This window comes from Mirounga leonina, unplaced genomic scaffold, assembly GCF_011800145.1.
Source record: "Mirounga leonina isolate KUSES-001 unplaced genomic scaffold, KU_Mleo_1.0 Mir_154, whole genome shotgun sequence".
Taxonomy (NCBI): Eukaryota; Metazoa; Chordata; class Mammalia; order Carnivora; family Phocidae; genus Mirounga; species Mirounga leonina.
Window position 1 is genome coordinate 58798938 of NW_023270389.1, and position 27873 is coordinate 58826810.

Genomic DNA, 27873 nt, shown 5'->3' on the forward strand with positions numbered 1-27873 from the left:
GAGAGAGAGAGAGGACTAGAAGGCATATTTGAGCAAATCATCGCTGAGAACTTCCTTAATCTGGGAAAGGAAACAAGCATTCGAGTCCAAGAGGCAGAGAGGACCCCTCCCCCCCCCCCAAAAAAAAGATCAACACCCCGACATGTAATAGTGAAGCTTGCAGACTTCACAGCCAAAGTAGCTATCCTGAAAATAGCTAGGGAGAGGAGGTTCCTTCCATATGGAGGGAGGAACATCAGAATAACATCAGACCTGTCCACGGAAACCTGGCAAGTCAGAAAGGGCTGGCAAGACATATTCAGGGTATTAAATGAGAAGAACATGAAGCCAAGAATACTTTATCCAGCAAGGCTGCATTCAGAATGGGTGAAGAGACAAAGAGCTTTCAGGACAGGCAGAAACTGAAAGAATATGTGACCACCAAGCCAGCCCTGCAATAAGTATTAAGGGGGATTCTGTAAGCAAAGAGAGACCCCAAGAGTCACATAGATCAGGAAGAAACAGAGACAATCAATAGAAAAGGGACTTTACAGGCAATATAATGGCACTAAATTAATATCTTTCAATAGTTACTCTATTGAATGTAAATGGGCTGAATGCTCCCATGAAAAGACACAGGGTTTCAGATTTAATAAAAAAGCAGGACCTATTCAGATGCTGTCTATAAGAGACTCATTTTGATACTAAACACACCACCACATTGAAAATGAGGGGTTGGAGAACGATTTACCATGCTAATGGACCTCAAAAGAAAGCTGGGGTAGCAATCCTAATATCAGGCAAATTAGATTTTAAACCAAAGTCCATAGTCAGAAATGTAGAGGGACATAACTTGAGAAATCTAGGTAAAAAATCTCATCAGGCCTCATTCCAAATTTGAGATCTCATTCAATCTCCTGAGATTTTGGGTCTACCCAGAGAAATCTTGGGCCAAAACCCATTGGTTGTGGCCGAGCTTCCAGGAACCTTGGTAGGATCTGGGAAGCCCTAGCAGAGCTGCTTTGAGATACTTATTTGGGTAGGGGTTGCACATGGCAGGATTGGGCAGGATTTCTAAAATTACCGATTTCATAACTGCTCTCAGACATGTCCTCCAGGAGTTCACGAGTTGTCTCAGACCTATGTACCTGGTATTTCAAAATCCTAGGTGAAGACAGGGAAAAAGAGAGAACTGAATTCAGGATGAATGGGCCCTGTGGACTCTTATCCACACTCCACCAGAGGTAGTAGAAACAGAAGGGCTAGAAGAGAAGGAGGAAGTCATGTGCCCCCTAGCAGGACAATTGGCCCAAAGGTAGGCTCTCTGGGGGATTTCCCAGGCTTTCCACACATTAATGCTCTTTCTATTATCCTCAGAAAACCCCACAAAAAAATAAATGTTATCTCTTTCTTAGAGGGACCTCATTATCTTGGGATATACCTTGTGAGATTGCAGTCCAAATCTTGTGATATCTCATCTTATGCTTGGGAGTTCTAGGTATGAATCTCGTGAGATCTCATCCACATCTCATGAGATCTCATTCAAATTTCACGAAATCTCATTCCAAATTTTGTGATATCTCATCCAAATCTTCGGAGATCTCAGTCCAAATCTCATGAGATCTCATCCAATTCTCATGGGATCTCAGTCCAAAACTCATGAGATCTCATGCACATCTCATGAGATCTCATCTAAATCTCGCCAAATCTCAGTCCAAATCTCATGAGATCTCTTCCAACTCTTGAGTGATCTCGGTCAAAATCTCATGAGATCTCATTCCAAATCTCGCCAGAACTAACCCAATCTCTTGTGTCGGCTCCAGCCATGAGATCCAGGGCCAACACCCATTGGTTTGTGGCCAAATTGGTTTGGGCCCTTGGTAGGATCTGGCAAGCCATGGAAGATTCTGCTTTACAATGCATATTTGGGTAGAGAGCGTGCATGGCAGGATTCGACAGAAATTCCAAAATTTCAGATTTCATATTTGCTCTCAGACATGACCTCCAGGAGGTCACAAGTTGTCTCACACCTAAATCTTTGGTGTTTCAACATCCTGGAGAAAGAGCAGGTAAAAAGGGAGCATTGAATTCATGATGCATGGGCCGTGTGGACTCTTATTCACACTCAAACAGCAGTGATAGAACCAGAAGGGTAGGAGGGGGGAAAAAAGAAGCCATGTGCCCTCTAGCAGAGACATCGGCACATAGGCAGGCTCCCTAGGGGATTTCCCATGCTTTCCACATAGTAAGGCTATTCTATTAGCCTCAGCAACCCCCCCCCCCCCCCGCCACCAAAGGAATTTTACCTCTTTCATAGCAGAACTTCATTATCTTGGGGAATACTTGCTGAGACATCAGTCCAAATCTTGAGAGATCTCATATATATCCTGGGAGACCTAGGCCAAAATCTTGTGAGAGCTCATTCAGTTCTTGCAGGATCTCAGTCCAAATCTCATGATATCTCATGCACATCTCAAAAGATCTCATTCAAATCTCACCAAGTCTCATTCCAAATATTATGAAATTCATCCAAATCTTCAGAGATCTCAGTCCAAATATCAGGAAATCTCATCCAATTTTCGAGGGATCTCAGGCAAATATTGTGAGGTCTTATGCACATCTCATGATATCAAATCCAAATCTCACCAAAACTCAGTCCAATTTCTGACATCTCTTCCAAATCTTTGGAGATCTCAGTCCAATCTTGTGAGATCTCATCCAATTCTCATGGGACCTCAGTAGATCTATGGAGAAAGCATCTTTCAACTAACATCTTCTTTCATGAAGATAGTAGTGCTTTCATATGTATATGTGGACACATATGGAAAGTGCCATATACATAACTCAATGAAACAGCACCATGTAGAAAGCATCTTTCAACTAGCATCCTTCATGAAGATAGAAATGCTTTCCAGTATATCTGTGGAAACATAGGAAATGTGCCATTCTTTAACTCATCCAAATAACACTATGTAGAAAAGTATCTTACTACTAATGTCAGTCGTGAAGAGAGTAGCCTTATCAAATGTATGTGTAGTAGCATAGGGAAAGTGCCATATACCCAACTCATTGAAACACTGTGTAGAGAGCATCTTTCAAATAACATCTTCATGAAGAAAGGTTTAAGCCTGCTGTGGCTCACAGCACAAAGGGGCAGCCAGGTTATCCATAATCTGCTCCAGTCTCTGCATGCTCAGTTCAACCCAGAAAAGTCGTGAGCACACAGCATTTTGAGCCTTCTGTCGCTCACACTGAAAAGTTAAGAGGTTTTCTGCCCTCTGAGCACCCCGCTGACGCTGTTGCTGAGTTCTGCTCAATGACTCCCAGGCTGGCCTTTTGCCTTTGGTGAGGTTAAATACGCTCTTCCAAATGCCCTCCAGGAAGGGGGGCAAACTCTCCCTGAGCGACTCAAGTGATCTCCTTCCTGCAACTGATTGAGCGAGCGGTCACAACGTGCTGTGCTTTTTCCAACTTTCTCCCTCTTCCTGACTTTGTTTGGTGAACTGGGTTTCCATGCATTCCTGGCCACATGGTTTCCCACTCCCCCAATTCAGAGCTCTGAACCTCGCCTCTGCCAAATGCTTTCCCTCCAACTGTGCAGATTGTTTTCTTACTCTTCCAATCCTCTTCCTAGTTGTTCAAAAATGTTGAATGTTGTTCTCGTTGTGTTCAAAGGACAAAGCAAGTTCTGGATCCCCTGACTACTCTGCCATCTTGGAAACCTAGCACCAAAAAACACTTATGTCTTAATGAAAGGAAGATGTTACTTTAGGGACACTTTCAACACAATGTAGTTTCAAGGAGTTAAGCATATGCCTTTTCCCTAGGATTTATACACATAAGTTTAAAAACTCTTATATCTTAGTGAAAAAGACATGTTCCTTGAAGGATGATTTAAGCAGTATAGTTGCAAGTAGATAAGCACACGCCTTTTCCTAATGCTTATACATATAATTTAAAATTAAAAAAAAAAGAACATATATATCTTCATGAAAGGAAGATGTTTCTTGACACGTGGTTTAAACACAGTGTTGTTACAAGGAGTTCAACAAATGGCTTTTAGTAGTCTTATTCACATAAGGTAAAAAAAACCACTTATATCCTAAGGAAAGGAAGATGTTGCTTGGTGTATGGTTAAAAAACAGTGTAGTTTAAGAAAATAAGTGCAAAGCCATTTCCTTGTGTTAAAACTACAGGTGTGAAAACACTGCTTAACTTTAAGAAACTCTGATGTTATCTGAAGATGTTTTAAGTATATTGTAGTTTCAAGGAATTAAGTACAAGGACAAATTCTAGGGCTTATACACATAGGTTTATGAACATATATGTGAAAAAGAAAGTTGTTACTTAAACAACGCTTTCAGTGCAGAGTAGTTTCAAGAGCTTAAGCACATTTTTTTTGCTCATGTATCTTCACATACGGTTCAAATAAAAAAAAGATGTTAATTGAAGGACACATTAAGCAGCGTGTCATTTCAAGGAGGTAAACTCATGGAATTTTCCTAGTTCTATACATTATATTGCATCACAACACTCATATTTTATTGAAGGGAATATGTTACTTGACACATGGTTTTAAGCACAGTGCAGTTTCAACTAGATGCTAAGGCTAGGACTTCCAGGACTAGGTTAAATAACACTCAAAAGAATGAAATTGGACTCTTTCTTACACCATACACAAAAACAAGCTTCAAATGGATGAAAGACCTAAATGTGAGACAGGAATTCATCAAAATCCTAGAGGACAACCGAGGCAGCAACTTCTTTGACCTAGGCTTCAACAATTTCTTGCTAGACACATCTCCAAGGCAAGGGAATGAAAAGCAAAAGTGAACTATCGGGAATTCATCAGGATAAAAAGCTTTGGCACAGCAAAGGAAACAGTCAACAAAACTAAGAGGCAAACTACGGAGTGGGAGAAGATATTTGCAGTGAGTTACCAGATCAAGGGCTGATATCCAAAATCTATAAAGAACTTCTCAAACTCAACACCCTAAAAACAAAAACACCAGTCAAGAAATGGGCAGAAGACACGAACAGACATTTCTCCAAAGAAGACATACAAATGGCTAACAGATACATGAAAAAATGTATCACTTGGCATCAGGGAGATACAAATTAAAACCACAATGAAATACCACCACACACCAGTCAGAATGGCTAAAATGCACAATTCAGGAAACAACAGCTGTTGGCTTGGCAAGGATGCGGAGAAAGGGGTACCCTCCTACACGGTTGGTGGGAATGCACACTGGTGCAGCCACTCTGGAAAACAGTATGGAGGTTCCTCAAAAACTTACAAAAAGAACCACCATACGACCCAGAGATTGCACTACTAGGTATTTCCCTGAAAGATACAAAAATGCTGATTTGAAGGAGTACATGCACCCTAGTGCTTATAGCAGCCATGTCCACAATAGCCAAACTATGGAAAGATCCCAGATGTCCATCACCAGATGAATGGATAAAGAAGTATACACACACACACACACACACACACACACACACACACACAAAGGACTACTACTCAGCCATCATAAAGAATGATATCTTGCCATTTGCAGTGATGTGGATGGAACTAGAGGGTATTATGCTAAGTGAAATAAGTCAGAGAAAGACAAATACTATTTGATTTCCTTCATATGTATAATTTAAGAAACAAAACTGATGCACATAGGGGAAGGGAATGAAAAAAAATAAGATGAAAACAGAGAGGGAGGCAAAACTAAGAGAACTCTAGGAAACAAAGTGAGCGTTTGCTGGAAGGGAGGTAGGTGAGGGGGATAGGATAATTGGGTGATGGGCACTAAGGAAGGCTTACCTCTAGGAAACTCTAGAAAACAAACTAAAGGTTGCTGGAAGGGAGGTGGGTGGGAGGATGGGATAATTGTGTGATGGGCATTAGGGAGGGCACTTGATGTAATGAGCGCTGGGTGTTATATGCAACTGAGGAATCACTAAATTCTACCCTGAAACTAATAAAATAAAATAAAATAAAATCCTAGAGGAGAACATAGGTGGTTACCTCTTTGACATTGGCTGTAGGAAATACTTACTATGTATGTCTCCAGAGGTAAAGGAAACAGAGCAAAAATAAACTATTGGAGCTTCATCAGAAAGCCTCTGAAAGGGTACCTGCACCCCAATGTTTATAGCAGCAATGTCCACAATACTTATCTATGGAAAGAGCCCAGATGTCCATTGACAGATGAATGGATAAAGAAGATGTGGTATATACATACAATGGAATATTACTCAGCCATAAAAAAAGTATGAAATCTTGCCATTTGCAACAATGTGGATGGAACTAGAGGGTATTAAGCTAAGCAAAATAAGTCAATCAGAAAAAGACAATTATCATAAGATCTTACTCATATGTGGAATTTAAGAAACAAAACAGAGGATCATAGGGGAAAGGAGGGAAAAATAAAATAAGACAAAATCAGAGAGGGAGAAAGACCATGAGACACTTTTTTTTTTTTAAAGATTTTATTTATTTATTTGACAGAGAGATAGCGAGAGCAGGAACACAAGCAGGGGGAGTGGGAGAGCGAGAAGCAGGCTTCCTGCCGAGCAGGGAGCCCGAGGTGGGACTCGATCCCAGGATCCTGGGATCATGACCTGAGCCAAAGGCAGAAGCTTAATGACTGAGCCACCCAGGCGCCTGACCATGAGACACTCTTAACTCTAGGAAACAAACTGAGAGTTGCTGGAGGGGAGGTGGGTGGGAGGATGTGGTATCTGAGTGATGGGCATTAGGGAGGGCACATGATGTAATGAGCACTGGGTGTTATATAAAACTGATGAATCACTGACCTCTACTTCTGAAACCAATAATACACTATATGTTAATTAATTGATTTTAAATTAAATTAAATTTTAAAAAAGGAAAAAAAGAAAGAAACAATGAACAAAACTAAAAAGCAACCTTTGGGATGGGAGAAGATATTTGCAAGTGACATATCTAGTAAAGGGTTAAGATCCAAAATATATAAAGAACATAAAAAATGAACACTCAAGAAACAACTCAGGTAAAAAATGGGCAAAAAACATGAATAGATATTTTTCCAAAGAAGACATCCAGATGGCCAACAGACACATGAAAAGATGCTCAACATCACTCATCATCAGGGAAATACAAATCAAAACTCTAATCAGATGTCTGCTCTCGCAAGTCACTATGGCTAAAATTAACAACACAGGAAACAATGAGGATTGGCAAGGATGCAGAGAAAGGGGAACCCTCTTACACTTTTGGTGGGAATGCAAACTGGTGCAGCCACTCTGGAAAACAGTGTGTGGAAGTTTCTCAGAAAGTTAAACATGGAACTACTCTAGGACCCAGCAATTGCACTTCTAAGGTATTTCCCAAAGGACACAAAAATATAGATTCAAAGGGGCACATGCACCCCAGTGTTTATAGCAGGATTATCAACAATAGCCAAACTATAGAAAGAGCTCAATAGTTCATCAGTTGAGGAATGGATAAAGGAGTTATATAATGTCACAACTCCTTGTGACATACATAGATCTTACTTGGCCATCACAAAGAATGAAACCTTGCCATTTGTAAAGACACGGATGCAGCTAGAGTGTTATGCTAATGCAATAAGTCAGTCAGAGAAAGACAAATAACATGATTTCACTCAGGTGTGAATTTAAGAAACAAAACCAATGAACACGTGGGAACAAAAGAGAGAGGCAAGTAAACCATGAGACTCTCAACAAAAGAGAATAAACAGGGTTGATGGAGGGAGTTGGGTGGGGGATGGTCTAAGTGGGTGATGGGTAGGCACTTGTTATGATGAGCCCTGGGTGTTATATGTAAGTGAAGAATCACTAAATTCTACTCCTGACACCAATATTACATTAGATGTTACCTGACTAGGAATTTAAATAAAAATTTCAATAAGCAAAAAAAGAAACTCCGGAGTCTGGTCACGTTTTTGTGAGCATGGGACAGGTTAGGTCACAGGAGCACTCGTAATTTGGCTTCAGGACTATCTTGACATCGTGAGGCCTAGGGCATTTGCGGTTGCCCAGCAGAGAATGTGCATAGCCTGGGCCATCCCTTTGGGGAAGATGCCTGGCTTCCTTTCTGGGGCAAATGGAAATGAAGTAAGACCTCCCCTCGCTATTTCCCATTCCTCTTTGAAATGTAGAACTTTAGCTCTTTTTGTAGTCATTCCCATATTGTTGCATAATTTCTAACGAGGTCTCCCTCACATCCAGGGGTGATGGGGCTCCCATACAGCCAGCACCCAAGGATTGGGGTCAAGTTCCCACTCTGATCCGGTGGTAAGGGAGAGCAATCAGTGTCTCATACCCCAAAAGAACGATGCTTTCCTGTTCCTGAGCACTTGCCTGGCTGGCTGGTGTAAGCACAGTGGTCACTAACCAGGTTGCCTCGCTCCCCTGGCTGCATCAGATGCCTTCATTCTGAAAAGCAGATGGTCCATGCCTGTGCAGCATGCTCCAGGACCTGGCCAGGGCAGAAAATGCCCTTTCAAGGCCCCCCTGCACCAAGGCCTCATTCCAAACACTTGAGCATCAGTGGCAAGCACTCACGTGCTATGGTTGAACCCCTGCTGTCTCTGTGCACCAGGGGGACGGGCAGGAAAAACAGCTAAGTCCAGAAGCTTTCCCTCTCTTTCTGAGGGAAGAATGTACATCTCTCGCTGACAGGGGTCCCATATGTAAACCATGGGGATTTCTCTTTGCCCAGGTTCAAGGTGTTAGCTATTCTGGAGGTGGCCCACTTGCTAGGAGCTTGGGTCACTCCATTCGCACCGCTATGCCATTCTCATCTCTCATAAAGAACTTTAACCTCCTTTTTTATCCCCTTATTCTTTTTTTTAAGGGTTATGTATTTATTTGAGAGAGAGAGAGAGAGAAAGAAAGAGAGAGCACACAAGTTGGGGGAGGGGCAGAATGAGGGACTCTTCCAGCAGACTCTCCGCTGAGCACAGAGCTTGACTTGGGGCTCCATCCCACAACCCATGAGGTCGTGACCTCAGCTGCAACCAAGAGTCAGACGCTTAACCCACTGAGCCAGGCAGATGCCCCTACCCTTTTCTTTTTATCTGAAACTAGATTAACCCCAGGGACCATTCCAAGCCAGTGTCTCAGAGCGATATCCTCTGCTTTAAAGTGGGGCCTTGGGCAGAGTTCTTGGGACTGTGGAATATGTTGTGCCACAGGGCCCCTCCAAATTTGGTTTCCGAACAATTGGGACGTCAGAAAACTTCTGGTGTTTGAAGGGGCTCAGCAGAAAATGTTTGTGTGTAGGCTAAGCTATAGGGTTTGGCGGGGAGATGGCCTCATTCCTGGGGCAAGGGGAAACAAAGTTCTCTCCTTCCCAGGTTTTTTTTTTCCCCCCACTCCTATTTGAAATGTAGAATGTTGATCCTCTTAGTTGGCTTTCCCATGACCTTCAGCGTTCTAACTAGGTCTTTGCTCACAGTCGGGGTGACGGGGCTCTCATACTGCCAGCATGCGAAGGTTTTGATGAGTTCTCGCTTTGTTTCTGTGCTAAGCGAGCGTAACTGGTGTCTGCTAGCCCCCCAGAGGGATGGCTCTCCTGTCCCTGAACACTTGCTGCTCAAGGGACTGTGGTCAGTGCAATGGTGAGAGCCATATAATCGCCACACCCATGCCACTCTCACACCTGCACACACCACATACAGACGCACACCCCACAGACACCACAGAAACAGCAGACACTGACCCACTTCCATCACACAGACAGCACAAACTACACATACACACCACACACAACACACATACTGCAGACACGACACAAAGACGTTGCACACACGGCACACACATACCAAGCAACTATACACCACTCATGTAGCACACCGTACCAGGCATACACATCCCCGCACAACTCATACGCAGAACACATACATTTACGAACACACTCACACTCCACACACAAAACACACGGAATACACATGCACCACGCACACCACACCTACACCGCACACGCATAAACACGTCTACCACACAGTCACCATACACACAGTGCACATACACAACATGCAGGACGCATATGCCACACTCAAGCCTCTCCCACAACACAGGTACCACACACATATGACAGATACACAGAACACACACCCAATTCACAATGCATGCCACACCCCATTATACACACAGCCACCCAAAACAGCAAACCTATATCACACACACATTTCATTACCTCGTATACAATACAGTCACACCCCAGATGCCCAATACCTTTACCACACGTACAACACACACACAGAGCGTAGACATCACACGCACTGACAGAAGGCACACACGCCACCAACACCACACTCATACCTCATATACCACACACAACACTGCCGAATACACACCCAACACCTACAGGCATGCACACCACAAATACTGAATACACACCACAAATACCACACACAAAGATGTCACACACGCACCACACAATATACAGACGCTACACACACACATGCATAAGCCCCACAGACGCCACACCAAGAACGAACACACGTATGGGGGGAACACACATTCCACATGATAGTCACACCACACATAAATAACACACAGACGGGTACCACACAGGTACCACACTCACACACGCAGCATGCGGACACATGAACACTGCACACAACACACATAGTACACACACACCCAAAAGACACCAAACATACACAACACCTCCATCACAGACACACCACACATACAACGCAAACACACACCTCACACCATACACACAATACACAACAAAAAACACCACACATAGCCCACATTTAAACCATTTCTGTAACACACACACACCCCCCCAAGTTCATACCACACATAGTTGACCCATTTACCACATGCACATCACAAACAACACATACATGACACATACAACGCATAGACCACACACACCGACACACATCACATAAATCACATACACCACACATATACAAAACACAAACACACCACAAATACACTACACACTCCTATACAAAAACATGCCACGTATTCCCCTCACACACACCACACGTGCAGCAAAAAATCACCACACACACAACAGCCACACACCCCGCATACACCAGCCACACACCACATCTATACCACTCACACATGCCTCACATACACCACACACTTACCACAGAAATACAACATATTTATCACATACAAATCAGACAAACGCCAAACACACACATACACACCACACAAAAATATGATACAAAATATACACGCACACCATGTGTGCACCATAAACGACATGCATATACTACATACGCACAGGTCACATACAACACACTCCACATATATACCAGAAACTCACAACGCTTATGTCATAGAAAAACACACCAAACACACAGAACACACACACCCCATACACACACCACAATATACCACATACGCCACACATAGACCACATAAAAGGGCACCACACATGCACCATGCACACACCACAGATGCACCACTCAGCACACATATACCACACAGAAACACACCGCACATGTGCCATGCACATCGCACACAAATTGCACACACACACCACCTCCACACAAACACACTGCACGTATATCATACATACGCACAGCACATACGCCCACGTATACACTCCACAAACACCAAACATACACCACACAAAACACATCTCCATAACACACAAACCACACATACACAACACACAAAGCATATACCACAGACACACCACTCAATAACTGCACACACAACACACCTACATCCACATATTCAACACACCTACATGTACCACACATATACCACACAAGCAAGAGACACCTATCAGAGCACACTCAAACAACTCCAACTACACACACATTCAGCACACCGCACGCTACACATATAAGGAACACACACACACACACCTGCTTAGTTCTTTGTTGGCTAGTCTAAGCATGCTGATGGGTAGACAGCTTGTCTCCCTCCTGTGGCTGATTGACAGACCTTCGTTATGAAGAGAAGATAGTTCACCCACGCACAGATCACTTCATGGCATGGCCTGCACAGAGAGCCCTTTCATGGAATTCTGCCCAGTTAAAAACACTTGAGATTCACCCCCCCACCCCAGCACCCCTGCTATCCCTGAGCCACTGCTACCTATATTCACTGATGGAAGGTTTGGAAAAACAGCCAAAGCCAGAAGATTTCTCTCTCTTTCTATAGGAAGATTTCAGGGCTCTTGCTGACAGGGCTCCCAGGTGTAGCCCGTGGAGGGTCCCTTTGCCCAAGCCCACAGGTGTTTCTTGTTCCTGATATGGTTAGCTCACTAGGAAACTGTGCTGGTCACTTACTTTTCAACATTATCACATTCCCATCACTATTGAAGAACTCTGGCCCTCTATATCCATTTCCATCCATTGGTTCTTTTTCTGTGCTAGGTTCAGCCTTGAGGCCATTCAGATCCTGTGTGTCAGAGCAATATTCTCTCCTTTAAACTGCAAGTCTGGCTGAGTTCTTGGTCCTGTGCAATGGGTTGGGTCACAGGATCACTTGCAATCTGGTCTCAGAAATATATGGACATTGGGAGGGATGCCTGGGTGGCTCAGTCAGTTAAGCATCTGCCTTCTGCTCAGGTCATGATCCCAGGGTCCTGGGACCGAGTCCCGTATCACACTCCTTGCTCAGTGGGGAGTCTACTTCTCCCTCTGCCTGCCGCTCCCCCTGCTTGTGTTCTCTTTCTCTGACAAATAAATAAATAAAATCTTTAAAAAAATATATGGACATTGGGAGACATAGGGCATTTTCATATGCCAGCATAGGATGTTTGTGTGTAGGCTGGGAGAGAGGTTTTGAGAGGCCACAGGCCACATTTCTGTAGCAAAGGGAAACAAAGCTAAACATCTTTGCAGATTGATTTCATTCCCATTGGAATGTAGAACTTTGACCCTCCTGGTAGCCATTCTCGTAACCTTGCTGTATTTCCAAATAGATCTTGGTTCACATTCATGGATATGTAGCTGTCACTCACACAGCCACCACCCAGTGGTTGGTGACAAGCTTCCATTCTGGTCCTGTGCTAAGTGAGAACAATCAGTGTCTGATATCCAGAACTGATATCCAACGGAAACTTGCTCTAATGGCTAGCTGCTTCACTGGATGGAGTAAGTGCTGTAATGGGTAGTCAGCTTGCTGATATCCTTTGGCTCACGGAGATGCCTCTATTCCGAAGACCAGATGGTTTGGGCGGGTGGGGCTTTCTCCAGGTCCTGGGCAGTGCAGAGAGAGCCCATCCAATGAATACTGACTGAAGGCCCAGTTCCAAAACACATGAGCATCAGCAGAGAGCACTCACCTGCTTCCCCTGAATTACTGCTGTCTCTGTTCACTGACTTGAAGGTCAGGAAAAAATTCCAAGGCCAGAAGCTTTCCCTGTGTTTCCGAAAGAAGAATGGAAGCCTCTTGCTGACTTATTCTCTGGTGTAGCCAGTGGAGGTTTCTCTTTGCCCGAGCCCAAGGGTGTTTCTTATTCCTGAGAAAGCCAACTCGTTAGGAGATTGCGCTAGTAGCTCCATTCTCAACATTACCCCATTTTCACGTGTCATGAAGAACTGTGGCATTGTGTGTCTCCATTTCCATCCCTTTGTTCTTTTTTACAACTAGACTCAAGTTTGGAGCAAGTATGAGCCAGTGTCTCAGAGCAATTTCATCTGCTTTCAACTAGGGTGTCTGGAAGAATCTTTGGAAAATTGGGAAAGGTATGGTCACTGGGCCCCTCAAAGTTTGGTCCTAGAACTATATGGATGTTGCGGGGCCTAGGGCATGTGAAGGTGTCCAGCACAGCATGTTTATGTGTAGGCTGGGCAAGAGGTTTTAGGAAGGTGCTGGCCTCATTTCTGGGGCAATAGAAACAAACGGAGACATCTCATTCCCAGATTTATACCATTCCCGTTTGAAATGTAGAACTTCGGTCCTCCTGTGGCCATTCCCAACACCTTGCTATATTTCTAACTAGTTCTTGGTTTACATTCCATAGCAATGGGACTCTGACTCACACAGCCACGCCTCAGGGGTTGCTGGTGAGCTCCCACTCTGGTCCTGTGCTGTGCAAGTGAATCAGTGATATTTACCTCCCATGCCAAAACAAACAAACAAACAAACAAACAAACAAACAAAAAACAACTCGCTGTGTGGTCCCTGAATGCTTGTTGCTTAGCCAACTGTGGCAAAGGTGGTGAGAGGCAGCCAGCTTGCCGACGACCCCTAACTGACCTAGATGCCTGCATTCTGAAAAGCAGAATGTTCACACATGTGAAGTATGCTCTGAGACCTGGTCAATACAGAAAGAGCCCTTCAAACAATACTGCCCCTTTCCTGACTGGATTCTTCGATTTTTGGGTGTTGAGTTTGAAGTTCTTTATAGATTTTGAATATCAGCCCTTTGTCTGTAATGTCATTTGCAAATAACTCTTCCCATTTCCTGGGTTGCCTCTTTGTTTTGCTGTTTCCTTTGTTGTGCAAAAGCTTTTTATCTTGATGAAGTTTCAACGGTTCATTTTTGCTTTGGTTTCCTTTACCTGTAGATGTGTCTTGAAAGAAGTTGTTGTGGCTATTGTTGAAGAGGTTACTGAGTATGTTCTCCTCTAGGATTTTGATGGATTCTTGCCTCACATTGAGGTCTTTCATCCAATTTGAATTTATCTTTGTGTATCGTGTAAGGGAATGGTCTAGTTTCATTCTTCTGCACGTGTCTGTCCAATTTTCCCAGCACCATTTATTGAAGAGACTGTCTTTTTTCCATTGGATATGCTTTCCTGATTTGTCGAAGATTAGTTGGTCATAGAATTGAAGGTCCATTTCTGGGCTCTCTATTCTGTTCCACTGATTTGTGTGTCTGTTTTTGTGCCAGTACCATGCTGTCTTGGTGATCACAGCTTTGTAATAGCACTTGAAGTCTGGCATTGTGATACCACCACCTTTGGTTTTGTCTTTCAACATTCCTCTGGCTATTTGGGGTCCTTTCTTTTCTTTTCTTTTTTCTATTCAGGGTCTTTTCTGGTTCCATTCAAATTTTAGTATTGTTTGTTCCCCCAGCTCTGTGAAAAATGCTGATGGTATTTTGATAGGGATTACATTGAAAGTGTAGATTGCTCTGGGCAGCATAGACATTTTCACAGTGTTTATTCTTCCCATCCAGGAGCAAGGAATGCTTTTCCATCTCTTTGTATCTTCCTCAAGTTCTTTCCTAAGTGTTCTGTAGTTTCTAGAGTATAGATTCTATACTTTATTGAGTGAGGTTTATTCCTGGGTATCTTATGGTTTTTGGTGCAATTATAAATGGGATTGATTCCTTAATTTCTCTTTCTTCTGTCTCATTGTTAGTGTATAGAAATGCAACTGATTTCTGTGCATTGATTTTGTATCCTATCCAGTTGCTGAATTGCTGTATGAATTCTAGTGATTTTGGGGTGGAGTTTTTTGGGTTTTCCCACATAAAGTATCATGTCATCTGTGAAGAGAGGGAGATTGACTTCTTCTTTGCCAATTCGAATGCCTTTTATTTCTTTTTGTTTTCTGACTGTTGAGGCTAGGACTGCTAGTACTATGTTGAGCAATAGTGGTGAGAGTGGGCATCCCTGTTGCGTTCCTTAAGGGACACAGTCTTAAGGGAAAAGCTCTGTTTTTCCCCATTGAGAATGATATTTGCTGTGGACTTTTGTAGATTACTTTTATGATATTGAAGTATGTTCCCTCTATTCCTACACTCTGGCAAGTTTTAATCAGTAACAGATGCTCTATTTTGTCAAAGGCTTTTTCTGCATCAAATGAGAGGATCGTATGGTTCTTGTCTTTTCTTTTATTAATGTGGTCTATCACATTGATTGTTTTTTGAATGTTGAACCCCCCTTGCATCCCAGGAATAAACCCCACCTGGTCATGATGGATAATCCTTTTAATGTACTGTTGGATCCTATTGGCTAGGATCTTGTTGAGTATTTTGGCATTCATGTTTATCAGGGATATTGGTCTGTAATTCTCCTTTTTGATGGGGTCTTTGGGGTAAGGGTAATTCTGGCCTCATAGAACAAGTTTGGAAGTTTTTCTTCTATTTCTATTTTTTGAAACATCTTCAGAAGAATAGATATGATTTCTTCTTTAAATGTTTGGTAGAATTCCCCTGGGAAGCCATCTGGCCCTGGACTCTTGTTTTTTTGGGAGGTTTTTGATTACTGCTTCAATTATTTACTGGTTATTGGTCTACTCAGATTGTCTCTTCTTCCTGTTTCAGTCTTGGTAGTTTATAAGTTTCCAGGAAGGCATCCATTTCTTCCAGGTTGCTTAATTTATTGGCATATAGTTGCTGATAATAATTTCTAATACTTGTTTCTACTTCCTTGGTGTTAGTCATGATCTCTCCCCTTTCATTCATGATTTTATTAATTTGGGTCCTTCCTCTTTTCTTTTGGATAAGACTGGCCAGAAGTTTATTGATCTTGTTAATTCTTTCAAAGAACAAGCTTCTAGGTTTGTTGATCTGTTCTACTGTTTTTCTGGTTTCTAATTCATTGATCTCTGCTCTAATCTTTATTATTTCTCTTCTCCTGCTTGATTTCGGCTTTATTGGCTGTTCTTTCTCCAGCTCCTTTAGGTGCATTTGGGATTTTTCTACTTTTTTGAGTGAGGCTTTGATGGCTATGTATTTCCCCCTTAGGACTGCCTTTGCAGTATCCCATAGGTTTTGGACCAATGTGTTTTTATTCTCATTAGTTTCCATGAATTGTTTAAGTTCTTCTGTAATTTCCCGGTTGACCCAATCATTCTTTAGCAGGATGCTCTTTAGCTTCCACGTGTTTGAATTCCTTCCAAATTTTTTCTTGTGACTGAGTTCCAGTTTCAAAGCATTGTGGTCTGATAACATGCAGGGAATAATCTCAATCTTTTGGTATGATTGAGACCTGATTTGTGACCCAGTATGTGGTCTTTTCTGGAGAAAGTTCCATGTGCACTCGAGAAGAATGAGTATTCTGTTGTTTTAGGGTGGAATGTTCTGTATATATTTATGAAGTCCATCTGGTCCAGTGTGTCAGTCAAAGCTCTTGTTTCTTTGTTGATCTTCTTCTTAGATGATCTGTCTATTGCTGAGAGTGGAGTGTTGAGGTCTCCTACTATTAATGTACTATTATCAATATGATTCTTTATTTTGGTTATCAGTTGGCTTATGTAGTTGGCTGCTCCCATGTTGGGGGCATAGATATATACAATTGTTAGATCTTCACAATTGTTAGATCTTCTTGTTGGATAGACCCTTTGAGTATGATATAGTGTCCCTCTACATGTCTTCCTATAGTTTTCCGTTTAAAATCTAATTTGTCTGATATGAGAATTGCTACCCCAGCTTTCTTTTGAGGTCCATTGGCATGATAAATTGTTCTCCATCCCCTCACTTTCAACATGGAGGTGTCTTCAGGTTCAAAATGAGTCTCTTGTAGACAGACTATGGATGGGTCCTGTCTTTGTACCAATCTGCAACCCTGTGCTGTTTCATGGGAGCCTTTAAGCCATTCATGTTGAGAGTGACTATTGAAAGATATGAATTTAGTGCCATTGTATTGCCTGTGAAGTCCCTATTTCTATTGATTGTCTCTATTTCTTTCTGGTCTATGGGATCTTGGGGGTCACTTTTCACGTACAGAATCCCCCTTAATATTTCTTGCAGGGCTGGCTTGGTGGTCACTTATTCTTTTAGTTTCTGCTGGTCCTGGAAGCTCCTTGTCTCTCCATCCATTCTGAATGACAGCCTTGCTTGCTTGCCAGGTCTTTGTGGACAGGTCTGATGTTATTCTGTTCCTCTCTCCATATGTAAGAAATCTCTTGCTCTTAGGATAGCTTCCTTGGCTCTAAGATTTGCAAGTTTTACTATTATATGCTGGGGTGTTGGTCTGTTTTTATTGATTTTGGGAGGGGTCCTCTCTGCCTCTTGGACTCGAATGCTTGTTTCCTTCCCCAGATTAGGGAATTTCTCAGCTATGATTTGCTCAAATATACCTTCTAGTCCTCTCTCTCTCCACCCACTCAGGGGTTCCAATAATTCTGACACTGGAACGTTTCATGGTCTCATTGATCTCTCTAAGTCTGTTCTCATGTGCTTCAAGCTGTTTATCCCAGATCTCCTGGGCTTCCTTCCTTTCTATCAGCTTATCTTCTAGATCACTAATTCATTCTTCTGCCTCATTTACCCTGGCTGTTAAGAGTATCCAGTTTAGACTGCATCTCATTCATAGCATTTTTAAGTTTGGCCTGATTAGATCTCATTTCTGCCCTTAGAGATTATATGGTGGTTTTCTCAAGCCTAGCTATTGACTTCATAATTGCTATCCTGAAGTCTATCTCTGACATCTTGCTTATATCCATATCTATTAGGTCTGTGGCAAAGGCCATTGTCTCTGGTTCTTTTCTTTGTTGGGAGTTCCTTCTCCTAGTCATTCTGTTGAGGGGTGGTTGAGGGAATGTACAGAGTCCAAAATATCAACCATGACCCAAGCAATATGCACCCCTTTTATGGGGACCCTAGGCATGTCAACTTCTTGTTCTTCCAGCCTGTCTTTTGGGGAGGGGACTGCCATGCTCTTTCTCAGGCAACCCTGCTTGGGCAGGGTTCCCCTGCCCCCTGTCGGGAGGCTCGGCTCAGTGGAAACTGGGTTTTTGAGCTTTTGTTCTCTGGTGACTTTCCACGCCTCTTCTGAGGGTTAGAGCAAAAATGTCCCAGAGCAGAGAAATCTCAGTCTGCTCTTCACTGAGTCCTCCAGGACGCACAGTCTCCATTTCTGTCTGCACTGCTATAATCTGCAGCCTCCTGCGGTGGTGCTTGCCCACGGGGACTCTTCCAGAGGTTGACCCCAGGGCCTGGCATGTCTCTGCCCTTTGTGCTTCTAAAACTGCGGGTGGCCCCAGGCTTGCGGATGCACCTGTGTGCGAACTGGCAGCTCCTGGATCCTCTCTTAGCACTGCTCTAAAGCCCTTTCCCGGCCACTACCGCTTTGAGAGTTTTTGCCTGGTCCCCAGCCCAGGACACTTTCGCTCTCCAGTGTTATATCACTTTCCAGGCACCAGCTTATCAACTATATGCTGTCTATAAGAGACTCACTTTAGATCCAAGACACAAATAGGTTGAAAGTGAAAGAATGGAAAAAAGATATTCCACGCCAATAGTGAAGGGAGAGAACTGAAGTGGCTATACTAATCTCAGACAAAATAGACATTAAATTTTAAGTTTACATTAGACAAATAGGACATTATATATTAATACAACTTTCAACAAAGCAGGAAGATATAACAATTATAAACATTTGTACACCTAATAACAGACCATCAAAATAAATGAAACAAAAACTGATAGAACTGAAAGGACAGGGAATTCTACAATGATAGTTGAAGGCTTCAATACCCCACTCTCAATAATGGACAGAAGAACAACCAGACAGAAGATAGGTAAAGAAATAGAAGCAGACACATGTAAAGATGCTCAGCATCACTCATCATCAGGGAAATACAAATCAAAACTACAATGAGATACCACCTCACACCTGTCAGAATGGCTAAACTTAACAACACAAGAAACAACAGATGTTGGCAAGGATGTAGAGAAAGGGGAATCCTCTGTACTATTGATGGAATGCAAACTGGTGCAGCCACTCTGAACAGTTTGGAAGTTCATCAAAAAGTAAAAAAATAGACCTACCCTATGACCCAGCAATTGCACTACTAAGTATTTACCCAAAGGATACAAAAATACAGGTTTGAAGGGATACATGCACTCCAATGTTTAGTAGCCAAACTATGGAAAGAGGTGAAATGTCCATCAACTGATGAATGGATAAAGAAGTTTAGTATATGTGTATATACAATGTAATATTACTCAGCCATCAAAAAGAATGAAATCTTGCCATTTGCAACAATGTGGATGGAACTAAAGGGTATTATGCTAAGCGAAATAAGACAGTCAGAGAAAGACAAATACCATATGATTTCACTCATATGTGGAATTTAAGAAACAAAACGAGTGAACATTGGAGAAGAAAGAAAAAGAGGGAAGCAAAACATAACAGAGACTCTTAACTGTAGAGAACTAACTGAGGGTTGCTGGAGAGGAGGTGGGTGGGCTGAAGGACTAAATGGGGATGGGTATTTAGGAGAACACTTATGATGAGCCCTGGGTATTACATGTAAGTGATGAATCGCTAAATTCTATTCCTGAAACTAATATTACACTAGATGTTAACTAACTAGAATTTAAATAAAAAGTTGAAACATTTAAAAATAAATTAAATAAATAAATAAGGACTAGAATAGAAGGCTTGAACAATACAATAAAACAACTAGATCTAACAAACACATACAGAACACTCTACCCAACAACAAGATAATACACATTCTTCTCAAGTGAACATAGGACATGATCCAGGATACACCAAAGTTTAGGTCAAAAATAGTCTCAACAGATTAAAAAATCTCTGACTATAATAGGATGAAGTTAGAAGTCAATAACAAAGAAAATGAAAATTCCCAAAGCTGTGCGAATTAAATAACACACTCTTAAACAACCTTTGGGCCAAAGAAACAAATGACAAGAGAAGTCAGAAAATACTCAGAGATGAATGAAAATGAAAACACAACATGCCATGCTGATGTGATGCAGTGAAAGCACTGTGAAGAGGGAAATTTTGAGCCTTAAATACTTACATTAAATAAGATCTCAGATCAACAGCCTAAATTTACAACTTATGAAACTAGAAAAATAACACCTTAAACCCAACACTAGCAGAAAGAAGGAAATAATGAAGATTAGAGCCAAGATAAATGAAATAGAGAATGGACAAACATTAGAGAAAACCTACAAAACCCAAAGTTGGTTCTTTAAAAAAAATTAATAAAGTTGACAAACTTTTAGCTGGATTGATGGAGAAAAACAGAAGATCCAGATTATTAAAATCAGAAATAAAAGAGACATTACTATTAATCATACAGAAATAAAAGGGGTTATAAGACAGTACTACAAACAATCATATGCCAACAAATTGGATAACCTAGGTAAAATAGACAAATCCTAGAAGTAGAAACCCTACAAAGACTGAATGACAAAGAAAATCTGATCAGACCTATAACTAGTAAGGAGATTGAATAAGTAATCAAAAACCTCCCAACAAAGAAAAGCTCTGAATCTGATGGCTTCACAATGTGAATTCTACCAAATATTTAGAGAGGAACCGACCCCATTCATTTTTAAATTCTTCCAAAAAATCAAACAGAAGGAAACACTTCCTAACTCATTCTGAGTCTAGCATCAGTCCCGATACCAAAGCCAGACAGAGATACTATGAGAAAAGAAACTACAGACCAGGGCGCCTGGGTGGCTCAGCCGTTAAGCGTCTGCCTTCGGCTCAGGTCATGATCCCAGGGTCCTGGGATCGAGCCCCGCATCGGGCTCCCTGCTCCGCGGGAAGCCTGCTTCTCCCTCTCCCACTCCCCCTGCTTGTGTTCCTGCTCTCGCTATGTCTCTCTCTGTCAAATAAATAAATAAAATCTTAAAAAAAAAAAAAAAAGAAACTACAGACCAATATCCCTTGTAAACATTGATGCAAAAATCCTCAATATATATTGGATCCTTGTCCTATGGGGTGAAATTCACCATAGAAAGCAAAGCCAAATGGGGGCTCAAAAGTATACCCCTGGCCCAGAGAGTGAATGTTGTTTCAAGGGAAATGGTAGAGATTAGTGCCATCCTCAGGGGTCTGAAGAATGCAGGGATAGCATCCCCATCATGTCTGTTTAACCACCAATCCGGTCCCCTCAGGACACAGAGGGACCCTGCTGGATGGATAGACTAGGCGTCTGCAAATGATAGATTTCAGGCCCAAACAGGCCAGCACCTGTTTTGGTATATGTGAGAAAAATCAAAGAATAGTAATATTTTGTGACATGTGAAAATTTTGTGAAATTCAAATCCCAACCTTTATGAACAAAGCCGCATCAGCACAAAGGGGGGCAGTTGCTCATTTGTGTCTCGTCTGGCGGCTTTGGCACATTACAAATCACGGTGACCCGGTTACCTTGCCAAGTGTTTCAAGTGCTGCTTACCGCTACAGTGTGCGGAAAGAATCGTTACATGTCCATTACCGGAGGAGGCAGTTCCCCGACATTCTCAGTTCACAAGGAAGCAATGATCGGGAAAACTAGAAGATTTAAGCAGGAATATCGCAACAGATGAGGAAAGCCATTTACTGAGGGCGAGTTAGTTCAATCGTGTTTGCTCGCACCAGCTAAAGAAATGTGTTCAGAGAACATAAACTTGTTAAAGACTATTAGCTTTTTGGCTTGATAAAGCGAGGACCTCGGGAGCAACATCAGTAGTTAATGTCTACAAATGCATAATTGTCCAGCAGAGGGCAGCCTTACTCCACAGAGCCAAACCTTCACTGGCAGGAAAAGGATTTAAAGGGTCTGAAACAGGGATGTGCTCATTTGCCAAGATTTAATAACCAACATATTAGCTGATTTAATCTTCATGAAGCCCCTACAAGATAGGTGTTGGTTTTATCCTTATTTTACAAATAAGAAAGCTGAAATGCAGAACGGTTAAATGACTTTTACAAGGTCATCCAGCTACCTGTATTTTTGTTTAAGTAAATAATTATAAAGTGCTTGCTCCATGCCAAGCATGATCTAAGTACTTTACATATCTTAACTTCTTTAATACTTATATTAATCCCAGGATTTAGGTACTATTATCAGCATCCCCATTTTACATATGGGGAAACTAATGTACAGAAACGTTAGCAATTTTCCTAAGGCAATTCTGCTAATAAGTGGCAGAACTGGGATCTGCACTCAAATTGTCTGGCTCGTGCTCACTTCGGCAGCACATATACTAAAAAATTGTCTGCTCAAGTTCCTGAAGCCCTTCACAGCCCTGACCCCTGCCTTCTGCTGATGAGCTCATCATTATGGTAGGCCTGGGCTTCTCAAAGTGGAGGTTAGTGTTACCTGGGAACTTTCTAGAATGCAATTTTGAGGCCACAGGTCAGACCTCCTGAATCTGAAACTCTGTGGGTAGCACTCAGCAATCTGAGTTTTACAAGCCGTTGAGGGGCATGCTAAAGTTAGACACCAGACTTATTGATTCTCGCTGTGGTCCTCCCCACTCCAGCACCCTCAACACAAACGAGTAAATATGTAACACACACGTGTCAGGATATACATTGAGTAAGACCATACAGACACACATATTATGGGTTGAGGCAAAAGTGTTTGTATTGAATCCAGCTCTTGGCTTCCTTTTAATTACCAGGAGCAAGTTTTCTGGGCTGGGGCCTTTGGCTATCTATGTACAAATTATTACAACAACAATAACCTTTCTTGGTTCTGCCTCATGTCTGTGTAGCTCTTCTCATTATAAAAATTTTTTTTTCCTTTCTCCGTATCATTTTTTATATCATACACAGAAATGATGGTTTTCAGCATGTGTAAGACCTTGTAGTCCTCTCTGGGGAACTCTGTGACTTACTCTGATCTAGCACTGTCAAAAAAAAAAAAAAAAAAAAAGAGAGTGTGGGGGGAGACACTGGCTAGACCTCTACAGAAAAGCTAGGGAATGGTGCTGTTCTGTGTGGCCAGAATCAGGTGAGGCAGGTGAGGCTCCCACTACTCAGGCTTGGCTGGGTAAAATGTAAGACAGCTGCTGGGGTAGGGGGAGACACTGCCTCAGTGAATCCCTAGCCAGGCTTCTGAATGACTTGGCCACTTTGGGTGAGGGGATGAGGACGTGGAACACCAGGGCAGTGGGAAGTGGGGGCTGCAGGAAGCAGAACCTGAACAAACATAAAATAGGAGCCTGTATTTTCCTCCTCCAACCACCCTTGTTTCATTTACAGTGCTTCCTTTCTTTATTTTCTTCTGGCTGTTTACTGTCTCTTATTTGTTTTTCTACCTCCTTTTTCTTTTCCCTCTCCTTTTCTTTTTTCACAAAACAGAAGCTATTTGTACTGTATCAGTAGAGATCCAGTCAGGAGAGAGGAGACACATACTAATTGGACCAAGGAGGGTTTCACATAAAGAATTACAGTTGCCCCTCCCCCCGCCGCCTCTGCCAAAATTTCACATTCCACAGTTTCAGTTACCTGAAGTCAGCTGAGGTCCAAATGTGGATGATCCTCCTGACATACTGTCAGAAGGTCAGTAGTAGTCTAACACTATGTCACAATGCCTAAGTCATCTGCCTCACTTCATCTCATCACATGGGCATTTTGTCATCTCACATCATCATCATCATCAGAAGGGTGAGTACAGTACAATAAAATATTGAGAAAGAGATCACATTCACGTAACTTTTCTTACAGTATAGTGTTATAGTTGTTCTATTGTATTATTAGTTATTGTTATGCATCTCCTACTGTGCCTAACTTATAGTTAAACTTTATTCCAATGAATAGGAGGGTCTGGTACCATCCATTGTTTCCAGCATCCACTTGGGACCCTGGAATGTATCCTGTGGTTAATGGTGGATAATGATAGAACTATTGTATTAACAGTTACAGTGGTTGGAATCATAAGGGATTGACTAATAAGAAGGAAAGAGAACTCTGAAGAATATAGAAATAGCAGATATGAGAGACAGTTTCCAATGCTAGGGCTGAGAGAAGGTGCCTAATGAAGGCCTCCCTTCCTGTTGGGAAAGTGATCAAAAAGAGGTGAGCTGGACCTGAACGCCCGGAGCCTCCTCATCCTCTCCCCTATTCTTAGAATGTGGGTTCCATTTGCCTTTTCTGTTCCTAGAGATGATGATGTGATATTGAAAACACCTGCATGATATACCTAACCGAGCCCAGTTAGAGCCTCTTTATAAACTTTTAAGATTTGGAGGACAGATATGGGGATCCATTTGTCTCGCTACCACCCAAGACAAGCCTCCCATGTAAGTTCCCTTCGCTGTTATTAAAATTGCCACCTGCCACCATGGAGTGGCCTGCCTCTGTCTTCAGTCTCTCCCTGCCTTCTGCCTATGGGGGCTGTTTCCGATTACACCAGGAAAGCTCCTGAGCAGATTGTGAACTTACACCATCCCACCCCAGACCTTGGAAGGGAGAGCACAACCATGGCTCACTGGCTGTGCAGAATTCTGGTGCTGTGGGGCCAAGCTGGAGGAACTTTCTTAGAAATCCACCCTCTATAACTTCTAAATCCACCCTCCTGGGTGCTGGGAAAGCTGAGTCTTACTTTACTCACCGTAACTTTGTTGCATCACTTAAATATATTACTGGTTAAACAGTAACAGAATGCAACAACGTTGTTTATTGTGAGACACATCCTGATTTCAGAAATATAATGGAGTATGATAATAAAAACGGATTTGTCTTAGAATTGATGAAATGCACCCTTTCTCAGCAGCCTTGCTCAGCCTCTGGGCTGCTCATTTCCAATATCACTAACCTTGACCTCCCTACTTTCCATCTCAGCCTACTCCTAAGCCTGGAAGCCACCAGCACAAGGTCATCTTCTCTTCTGCCTTTCTGTCCTGTCCCAAATAGGACAAAGTCAGGGAACCTGGAAACCAGGCCAGTCTGGGCATCAGGGAGGGTGGTCAGGGCGTGGTGCTGATCAGGACAGATTGATAAGGAGCCTGCACCTTGGTGGTTTGGAGACCCTCATGTAGGAAGTGGGCATTCCTGGAGGGCATTAAGCAGGGAAGTGACATTTCTGTGTGGAAATAGGCAGCAGGGATTAGAGAGGCAACAGGTATTTTCTATAGGTTTAACCAGCCCTTGGAGAGAAATAAGAGTCAGGTAATACAATGGACTTGAGTCTCTGATTGCATAATCACAGCAACCCCAGCCCCCCAACTCTTGCTGTTTCCGCCTACCTGGGTCCTACTGCTTAAAAAGCTGCAAAAGTGGTTCTTCCTGATAGTTTACAGCTGGAGTGGGACAAGCAGCTTCCTTCCTCCACTTGTCTTGGGCTTTCAGGTGTTGCCCTGGGTGACTTGGAACAAGGCCGGGGGCAGCCTGTCAACTGAGAAAGTCTTAGTGGTCTGTTGTTTCTTGCATAAAAGCTTATGTGCTTTTTTTCAACAAAATGTTTAACTTGATAAGTGAAAGGGGTCATCTCCTAATTTTTTTTTTTTTTCTGAGAGCCAGCACAACCATCCTGGCTGCTGAGAGATGGAGGTTGTCTGTTAGCTTTCATAAGGCCACATCTCTAATTCAGAACTTTGGAACTTGTGCGAAGTTATTATTAGGGTAGAACTAAGAGGCTTACCTTGCTCATGTAAAATTTTAACTTAGATTTAATCTTCCTATTCTTAGACTCATCATTGGTCATGTCTGCCTTACAGATGCTTCTTCTGAAGCTAATAATAGCATGACTGCTCATCAGGAAAGATTGTAATTTCCTAAAAGTTAAAGACATTTTAGCCACTTAATTGTGAAATGCCTTGCTAGCCAGAATTCTCCCAAAGTGTTGGTGGTGTCTAAAGGATATGATTTGCTCTTTTGTGTCCTCAGTGCTGAAAATCGAAAGCGCACTGAGATGGGTATTAAGCAATACCACCAGAATGTAAACATGAAATTCATGTAACTACTTGCTTTTGAAAACCCCCCTCTAGCACACAGCAGTCAACTAGTCAAACATGAGCCCCTCCCGGGGCCTGGCATTGCTCGAGGCAATGGGGGTAAACAAAGTCTCTGCTCTTGAGGATCTTGCCAGGCCAACGCGTAGATAAACTAATGGCAGATACTGAAAAGGGCAATGACAAAGATAAAATAAGAGTAATGTAGTAGAGACTGAGTGGTGCTGAATTAGCTAAGGTGGTTAGGGAATATCTCTCCGAAGAAAGTGATGTTTAGGGGTGCCTGGATGGCGCAGTCAGTTAAGTATCTGCCTTCGGTTCAGGTCATGAGCTCAGGGATCTCCGCTCAGTGAGGGAGTCTGCTTCTCCCTCTCCCTCTGCCCTTCCCCCCCACCGCTTGTGTTCTCTCTCTCTCTCAAATAAATAAATAACCATGAGAGACGATGGACTCTGAGAAACAAACTGAGGGTTCTAGAGGGGAGGGTGGTGGGAAGATGGTTTAGCCTGGTGATGGGTATTGAGGAGGGCACGTTCTGCATGGAGCACTGGGTGTTATGCACAAACAATGAATCATGGAACACTACATCAAAAACTAATGATGTAATGTATGGTGATTAACATAACAATAATTAAAAAAGTGATGTTTAAGTTAAAACCTGAACAAACGTCAAAAACTGGCCCACCCATCAACCATTACCACCATCCCAATCCTCAGAAAACTCCCTTATCCTCAGAAAAACCTGGACTAAGAGGTGGTCTCCCCACCAGCTGGGAAGTTGTCCAGAGCGCTAATAAATAAGAGGAACAAAACATGATTGGAGGAATTCAGCAAAGTGTAAAAAACGTTGGAGAGAACTTCCCAGTGGTAATAGAAACTGCTGGTCAAAGCAAAGGAGTCTCTCTACAGGGCCTTTGCCCAGCTGCTTGCAACCTCAGCGCACCAGCTTGGAAAGGGATGGAACAGCGTTGATTACAAGGAAATAGTTCTTTTACCTAAATATTAATCCCTTTAATATGCCTCTCATGAATGTCATTGCCTCAGCAAAATTACAAAAGAAAACTGAAGAGAGAACATGAGTTTTCACCACCTAGAGTCTCTCCTTTAGGATGGGCCTAATTTTAGGGAAAAAAAAATGTGACAACTGGTTTACAAGGCAGTAAGAATTGCCACTTACAGGCCAGTTCCACAGTTTTCTGGAACATCATATGATGACTTCCCTCACTGAGATCCTCTTCCTCATCCCCAGCATAGACATCTCATCGTCTTTTTCTTAGGAAACAAAGACACGGTATGTTTTATTATTATTATTATTATTATTATTATTATTATTATTATTATTATTATTATTATT